This window comes from Balearica regulorum, chromosome 2, assembly GCF_011004875.1.
Source record: "Balearica regulorum gibbericeps isolate bBalReg1 chromosome 2, bBalReg1.pri, whole genome shotgun sequence".
Lineage (NCBI taxonomy): Eukaryota > Metazoa > Chordata > Aves > Gruiformes > Gruidae > Balearica > Balearica regulorum.
The window spans coordinates 25831165-25839909 of NC_046185.1; the positions used below are offsets into that span (position 1 = coordinate 25831165).

At 45.2% G+C, this 8745-nt stretch overlaps 1 non-coding gene across 1 annotated transcript; it reads left to right on the plus strand.

The window, feature by feature from the left end:
* The first annotated feature begins 8563 nt into the window (after positions 1 to 8563).
* On the plus strand, positions 8564 to 8645 carry TRNAS-AGA (transfer RNA serine (anticodon AGA)). Its single transcript has one exon. It is a non-coding gene; the product is annotated as a tRNA-Ser (tRNA).
* The last annotated feature ends 100 nt before the right edge of the window (positions 8646 to 8745 follow it).

Sequence of the window (8745 nt, forward strand, 5' to 3'; positions counted from 1 at the left end):
TAGGCAGCATACATATTACATAGTGCGCACTACTCCCGTGCATTGCTTTCGAGCATCATCACCAGAGGCTTTTTAAGACTCTGCAGCCATGGAATTAGCTGTGGTATTGCCAGCCAGCTGTGTATCCTCTATGGACTTTGGAACAAGCTATAAAAGTAAAAAGAAAAACATACTTTGCCAGCTCCTCACAAAACAGAGCCAGCACTTTAAAACCAAGTGGGTCCTTTTCCGCCCGGCAAATCTTGAGGTCGGCCTCACAGGTCACCATTCGGGATTACGTCAGGGACCAACCGGTTGGGTTCAGGCAGGCTCGGGTTGGTCTGGCAGGCTGCGTGAAGCGAACAAAAGCCAGACCAAGACAAAAAGTTGAGGGAGTGGTATAGGAGGAAATGAAGAAGACTGTTCCAAAGGCTTTTAAATTACGATGGCCATGTTGTTGCAATACTATTGGAAAATTAAATTAATTGCTCCCCTCCTTACCCCCTCCTGCTGTGGCTATATTTCTTCTAGCTAAGGGCCTGAGTCAGTAAAGATGCATCCAATTTCCATGCTCTCCAAACGCTTGTAATCACTGCAGAAGCCAGATAGAGATTTCAGTAAACTGAGATTTCATGATAAACAAGGTTGTTCATTAGGTGGCTCTTGGCCTTCAAAGTTTGCAAGACAACAAAAATACTGGGAGAAGGTCACAAATCTACCCTAGAAATGGCTGATTTCCGCAAAATTCTGCTCATCTAGTTCCTTAAAAGCAGAGGACTTTCTTTAAAGAGTTTCTGTTCAGGAACTGAAAAGCTGAGGCACCTTGACTCTACAGTCACTACTGAAAAAAAGTAGACTATCTTTATTATGTTGTAGTTCACAGTTACATTACTGGAAAGCCAAAGGTTTTCTAGGCCCTGTAAAACCACGTAATAAAAGCAGTGCACATTCTCTGCAGAAGCCAGGGCCTCTGTAACTTCACAATCCATAATACCATTTGCAAGGATGCAGCTACACGGAAACCAACTTTTTTAGTACCCCACAGTAAAAATCATCTAAATTTTGCACAACATTTGAGCTTCACCTGGCATAGGTTGCCAGAATCTCATTGGTAGCATTCCAAGAAAACACTACTCGTTACATAGAAGATCTATCACCCTTTCTTGAGTTGTTCTGTAGCCATTAAACACCCCATGAGTGCAATGACAGCCGTGTAAGCCAGCAAGTTCCCAGCAAAGAACTATATTAAAAGAAATTGAAATTGCAGAGCATGAGAAGTTGTGAATTTCATGGTGGATTCCCCTTCCCTTTGTTTGCCCTTCTTCTCCCCTTAATCACCCAATGTGTCTGTTTAAAGAGTGAGGGTTGTTTTCTGTTTTGCGTTTTGTTTCCTCTTACTCATGTAATTCATTGCAGACTTCAGGACAGTAACCCCTGTAGAATTTGCTAGTGGCCCACAGAGCTAGCATAAAATAAAAAGTTACAAGTCCACATAACCTTAATTTTATGGTTATAAGCTATATTTACTGCTATATCATAAGTTTGAAAAGACTGCTAAGTGTTCAGTGTGGGAATGCAGGGAATTTCTCTTAAGTTAGTTTTATGGAGAAATGTGTTGTTAAACTGTAGGAAAGGTTACAGTTCTTTCAAGTCCTCCAGAGCAGAATGCCTATTAGGTGTTTTTAGGGTATTTATAAAATACGCAACCACTCCCTCAGTATCATTCATTGAAATTCAAATTCAGGACCTTTGCTCTGTTCAAGTCCCTTTGGTTTTAACACTGTAAACTAACCTGAGTGAGAATGCTATCAAAAACCAAGGTGGGAGAATTTGCTTTTTAACTCTTGCCCACCTGCACTTCTTTAACTTTGCAAGTGTTTCTCACTGCAGCACATAAATATGGTACAGCCCAGTGTGTACAACCTACTAAGCTGAGACTTCAGCAGCAGGAGAGATGGGAGTGCTCTTCATACTTCTGTCCTGATTTTACCTAATGAGCCCAGGCAGGATACAACCTCCCGTGTACCTCAGTTTCCCCACCTGTAAAACTACAATTATAGTACTGACTTCTGAACATGCTGAATCCCCTTGTGACCTGCCAAAGAACAAATGAGAAAGTAGCATTGCTCCACACACCTCTCAGCCTCTCCTTCTCCCCTCAGCCCCTCACTCCCCTTTTCCAAGGCGTGTGCCCACTCAGTTTGCCGGGTGGCCACACAATAAGCTGGACTAAACGCTGCCTTGCAGAGACCTAACAGGATGCCGGTGTTGTGGAGTCAACCTGATCACGCACAGTAATCCACTGTCTCCAGAAAGTGGATTGGCACTGCTGTTATGGGACAGGATTGGCCAGGTTGTGGGGACAGGGTCCGAGGACACTTCATCTGCCCTGCATGGCAGCTACAACCCTGTCTGTCCCCTGGATGTGCTCCTGATGCTTAACATGGGGGGCTGCAGGGCTTGGGGCAGAGATGGCAGGAAAGACAGAAACCTAGCACTGAAGGCTACCCACTGCCCACAGGTACCTGGGTACCCTGTAGCCTCTTGGTTTAATTCACAGCTCACCCCTGTGTGCAGGTTTTGGCTGGGCGAGAGTGAATTTTCTTTACAGTAGCTGGTATGGGGCTGTGTGTTGTATTTGTGCTGAAAACAGTGTCGATAATATAGAGATTATTTCATTATTGCTGAGCAGTGCTTGCACAGAGCCAAGGCCTTTTCTGCTTCTCACACCACCCCACCAGCAAGAAGGCTGGGGGTGCACAAGGAGTTGGGAGGGGACACAGCCGGGACAGCTGACCCCAACTGACCAAAGGGATATTCAATACCATATGACATCATGCTCAGCACATAAAGGTGGGGGAAGAAGAAGGAAGAGAGGCACGTTCAGAGTGATGGTGTTTGTCTTCCCAAGTAACCATTACACGTGACGAAGCCCTGCTTTCCTGGAGCTGGCTGAACACCTGCCTGTCGATGGGAAGTGGTGAATTAATTCCTTCTTTTGCTTTGCTTGTGTGTGGCTTTTCTTTAGCTGTTAAACTATCTTTATCTCAACCCATGAGTTTTCTCATTTTTACCCTTCTGATTCTCTCCCCTATCCTGCTGCAAGGGGAGTAAGCAGCTGCGTGATGCTTAGCTGCCAGCTGGGGTTAAACCATGACACCTTGTCTTTTCAAAAATCTCCTTATAGCCAGTTTTTGAAATTATGTTTGTCATTTGCATCTACCGCAAATGATAAAGTTTCTGTCTTCTCCTTGTTGCTCATATAATTTTTACTTTAATTCTGCATTTCATTTTTATAGGGAACAGTATATTATTTTTTACAGAATGTCAAGAGGATTTCAGCCTGAAACAAGTCTTTGCAATTCAGCCTACAGTGTCATTTAAAACAGGAAAATAAATTGTGTGATAGAGACACTAAAGAACAAATGCTTTCTGGCATTAGTTTTCTCTTTCAGTCATTAGGGTTTTTTAGAGTGCAAGGAAAAATTCCTTTTTTCTTACGACTACAGAGTTCGCTAGCAGCATCTTTTGGTTTTAAATGACTGATAATCTACTCTCCCAGTGGAGGTCATTAAAATAAATTTTAGACCGGCCAAGCAACCCCTTGAAGTTCAGTTTACATTCTGCCAGCTTGTCCTAAAAAGCAGTAATGTCACCCTACAATGCCCTCTGCTGGGAGACATGACGTGGAGCTCGAAGGAGAGCTACCAGTTGGTGTCTTCAAGCAAGGAACAGGTATTTGCAATGAGATGGTCAGGATTTTCACCTCCTATGTGAAATCCCAACCCCAGTGGGGTTCTAGCTTTTAATTTTCACTTTGCCCTTAATAATTCCTCCTTTCGAAAACTGCACTGTTATTAACTACACTGGAAAAAAAAAACCACAACTGTTTATTTCACAAAGTGCGAATGAAAACCTCATTATTGACTTACAGACATGAAGATCTCCTTTTAGCATTTATTGAGGTTCTAGAGAGAGGTTTTATAAGGAAGCTTTCAGCTGCAAAAGACACTGTTCCTCCTGACATTCTTCTAAGTCACTTTAACTGTAGTCTACACAAAATCACACATGCAAATAGCATTCATGTTAGGTGTGATTCTGCCTAATGTATATTTTCACTGAATGGGATTCTTGTACTGAGAAAAGGAAACCAGGCAAACGCTATGTGATACAACAAAGGACTGTATCTGGAACCCGATGTGTGAGAACACCAACCATGTCAACTGCCACCTCCCACTCCCTCTGAGGTGCAGCATCCTGGGGCCCGTGGAAGAAAAGCCTGAATCGGCACTGCTGAGGAGTGGGATATGAGTGTGGAGTTCACACAATCCTCCCCCTCACGTGCACACTCGCACCGCAACCCCATAACTAGTTACGGGCCAGTTATTCCCAGCTTGCAACTCATCTGGAGAATCATCCCTGAAAAATATTTTCCAGCCTTGGCAAGGGTGATGTAACACTATCGCTGCTTTGGTTTCAGCTCCTGTCCCTCAGCTAGGATGATCTTGCGTGTTGTTTGCCTCTCACCGCAGCTGTGCAATAGGCAGCAAGTAGGAAGGATTTTTCAACAATAGCCCCTGGTCCTCTCTGCTGGATGCTTGCTCCTTACTACTCATGTTCCACAGCTTAGGTCCTTCCTGGCAGGCCAATTATTTTATATTTACTACTACTTATTATTTCTATCTTTTAGATGGAAACATTTTTTCCCTGTGATGAGATGTTTCCTCTGCATTAACCTGCTTTATCACCCCGTGCCTCCCTCTGCCCTACTTTACAGGGACAGACACCCTTGGTGCCAGAGAATGCAGGTGCAGCAAAGCCACACAGTGCCTGGCAACACCATTTTTATTTGAAATTACACATAATTATCATTGATTTGGAAGTGTGACCTCCTTGATACATAGCCTTACAAGCTAACAGGTTTTTTCCAGAAACAACTTTACAATGTTTGTTATGCCCTCACGGAGATCGAAATGTCATGGTTATAAGCAGCTTTCAGGACTCGCCAGATTCATTAAAAGGCCCCCAGACAAGTATTTTTTACTTCTGCATCCCTTGGTAAGTGCCACGCTGTCACACTCATTTGAAAATGGGCACATGTGGTTACAAACATCCAAATCTATGTTTACCCCCGACAGTAAGGGGTCAGATTGTTGCTCTGGACACTTACCTGCTCTTCTCAGGAGTATCTTCCTTTGCCAGAGAACCGGGTAGCCCAAGGACCAGGTGGTGGGTGCTCACATACCCTAACCCTGAAATGATTAATTTGAGGAAAGGGTGAAAGTAACTGAAAGTTGTTCCAGTCCTGATGCCAGTCTGGCCCCTCATGGGTGAGGAAGCTGTGCCAGAAAACTGAACTGAAAATCCACCCTCTGAGCTGGCACCTTTGATGGGAGGATTGGCAGTGAAGGCCAAGACTGAATTGGCCTCCAGCTTAAACTGTCCTCTGATCCAAGGCTGTCTCTCAACATCACAAACGAATACCATTCTATGGGGAATCTTGCACACACTGCTATTTTTGCTGCCAAGTGGTCTTTCAAGAAGTTGTCTCCCAATCTGGTATCTTTACACAGAATAATTTCATCCACAGAAATGCTTGCTAGTGGTTAAAATATGGCCAAGAATCTACATTTGGCCTGAATTTGCTCATGTTGATGCATTGTACCACTACTGGAAAATAAGTGTGGTGTCAATCAAAATGGTACTATATTGGAGTGTGACCAGGAACGGGATTAGAGCAATATCCTGTGACTGGGAGCAAGAAGTTGAACTGCTTCTACATTTGCTGGAGGCAGCAGAAGACCCTGGTGAGAGGCAGTCACTGTGCGACCTCCATTGCAGCTTCTGCAGCAAGAGATGGGAAGACAGAAAGGGCTGAAACGTGCCGTCACCACGTCAAAATGAAGAGTGCCTCCCTGCATTCATTTCCCTCCTGGCCGGCAATGGATAGCACTAGGAAATGACGGCTTTGGTATTCCCTGGCTCTGCTGACCTCTATCATCACCCAAGCCCTGGAGAGTTTATCATTCAGGGAAGAGGGCTGAGGAAAGCTCTGCTCGACCTCAATTAAGGCTCTCTTTGGTTCCCAGAGAAAACAGAGGAGGCAAATTAGCATCCTGCCCTAAGAAGTTTTTTTTTGTCCTCATCACTGTGGCAGCAAAATCCATTTTTATCAACACTGCTGAGAAGGCCTGCAGTGGCTTGAGGATTAGAGAACATGATGGTTTCCACCCAGTACAGCATTCCAGCATTCTGTCCCCTCTTCCTATGGATACACTGAGAGAGTATTAAAAAAAAAAAAGCATCATCATCAGACAAAGTGGTTATTCTGTACTTTTCCAGCCCTCAGCAGTCAGTAACCTTCCTGTTTGCACCAATATAAGTCCCAAGCAGTCAGTAGGAGACATGATTTGCACAAGCAAATTCGCTCATTTCCTAAGAGAAGGCAAAATTCAGGGCATGACCTCAACTCCTTTCTCCTGGCCACAGCTTAGCAGAAGGCCCAGTATGTCACATTCACCTCAGTGTGATTCCAGGGACTGGTCTGGAATCAATTTGACCCAGTAAGTCTCTTTGATTGCATCAGGCCTTTCAGAAGTTTTGAACAACAAGGATCTAAACAGCAGGCAGCAATCTGCATGAAAACAATCTTTGCAGTTCAAGGAATTTTTAAAGGTCTGTGCCTTTTTTCTTTTTTTCTTTTTCTTTTTGGTTTCAAATGCTTTCCAACTGAGAAAATGCTGCAGCGGGTTCATGGGAGAAGGCCTTGAGGCATCCCTGACTTTGGCACCGTTATCCTGTAGACACTCCATACGTTTTTGGCACCTTGCAGCAGACACATTGACAGCCGCAGGATTGATGGAAAGGGAAAGAAGCTGTTTTGCAGTCAAAAGAGAATGTACTCGGATTTCTAAGGCCATTTGAAAGAATGCCAGAATGATACTGGATTTTGGCATTCTTAAGCTCCTTTAAGATGATGCAGCAAGTGGTCTTTTCCACATGTGATGATGTATTTCAGGACAAGAGTTTCTTCAAGATTTTCCAAGCCTGTGGGCTCCTGATCCTTTTTCAAATTACAGAGATGATAGCATACCAGGGAGAATTGTGATTAGTTTAAACTCTCCACAGCTGTGAGAGACGAATGTAAAAATTCCACCAAAAAATCCGCTTCTTCTGGATTGAATTTACCTACACGACACCGAGTCCTGACCAAGGGACCACTTAAAAGAACTGGAGCAGCATCAACACTATTTAGTTTCTTCCATCACATCAACCCAGGGAAGGCTCACAACTGTTCTACCCAACACATCTCCCCCAGCAGCGCTGCCATGACACGGGCTGGGGCATTAACAAAGCCCTGAGATGCATGGGGAGGAAAATGGAATGATGAAATAAAAGCTTAAGTACAAGGGAATTCAAACAGGGCTTGCAACTCATTACTTGGAATACCAGGAGGATTGTAAAACACCTTGTAACCAAGAGGCTTTGCTTGGAGCTGTTAAGGACTGCAGCCCCCACTTCATCACGGGCTGACAAATTCTGAATGGTCTTGGCAACAGGGCAGGGGGGGCAAGCACTGAGCTTTGTGTCTCAGCTGACCTGAGGAGACGGCAATGCTTTATTTTGCTTAATGGGACCTCTCTCTCTAAATTGCTTCCTTAGGTTTCTAATCAAATATAGTAATACACAACATCCAGCTCCATCATTTGTCTCAAAGTGTCGGCATTGACAACACTGGCGGTGTGCCCACCTTGAGACAGTTGACCTTCCACCTGTCTTTGAAGTCAGAGGAGGCCAGAGCATGTGTTGGAAGATCAGTGACTGACACCTCCCATGTTTGCCTGGATTTATTAACACGGCAATAGACGAGACCCTGTTTTATGGGACTTTCCTCAAAAATGCTAAATGAAGCACACACACACAAAAAATCCTGCTTGCATAAGTTATTTCTTTGTCAAAGCAAGGGCAGCCTGCAATACTCCGGCAGGAAGCCCTAGAACCCCCGTGGCCAGGCGGGAGGTGCTGCGGGGCTGCAGCCGCTTCCCTCAGCGCCCTGGCTGAAACCAGCCAGAACTGGAACCAGCCACCCCCAGCCCGGCCACCCCAGAGCCCGCACCACGTTGCCCTCGTGCTGTCAGAGGCCTCTGCTTGGGAGCGTACCTGGTTTTAAGGGGGTCAGAGCTGTTCTGTCAACACATTTTTCTAATCTATGCAGAAAACAGGCTTCTCCCTTGGGGACTTTGGAAAGTTGGACCTTTTTTTCAGAATCAGAGCGACACATGAAAAACCTGTTTTTTCTCTAAATGGACTGATATACAACATACTGAACTGTATTACAAATACATTAAGCATAAACTCCATTTTATGTCTTTCACTCCACCCTGAGAGGTGGCCCTAAATACCAAACTATAATCTTCACAGTTGTTATCAGGTAACGTTTCCCTGAAACATTCCTGGCGGCGGCCTGGCCGTGCCATTGCGGCCCGTTCCGAGATGGCTGGAGCGGCCCAGCCCGGCTCGGTTCGGCGCGGCGGCAGCCAGGGCCGTTAGACCTAGTGAGGCAAGGAGAAACACTTCAACATGCGTAGTCGTGGCCGAGTGGTTAAGGCGATGGACTAGAAATCCATTGGGGTCTCCCCGCGCAGGTTCGAATCCTGCCGACTACGGCCGCAATCTTAATCGGTGCGGTAGCTTTTCCTTTTCTTTTTTTTCCCCTTTCACTCCCGTCTCCTGGGCTGGTAGGGCGGCAGGCGAGGTGGACCGGAG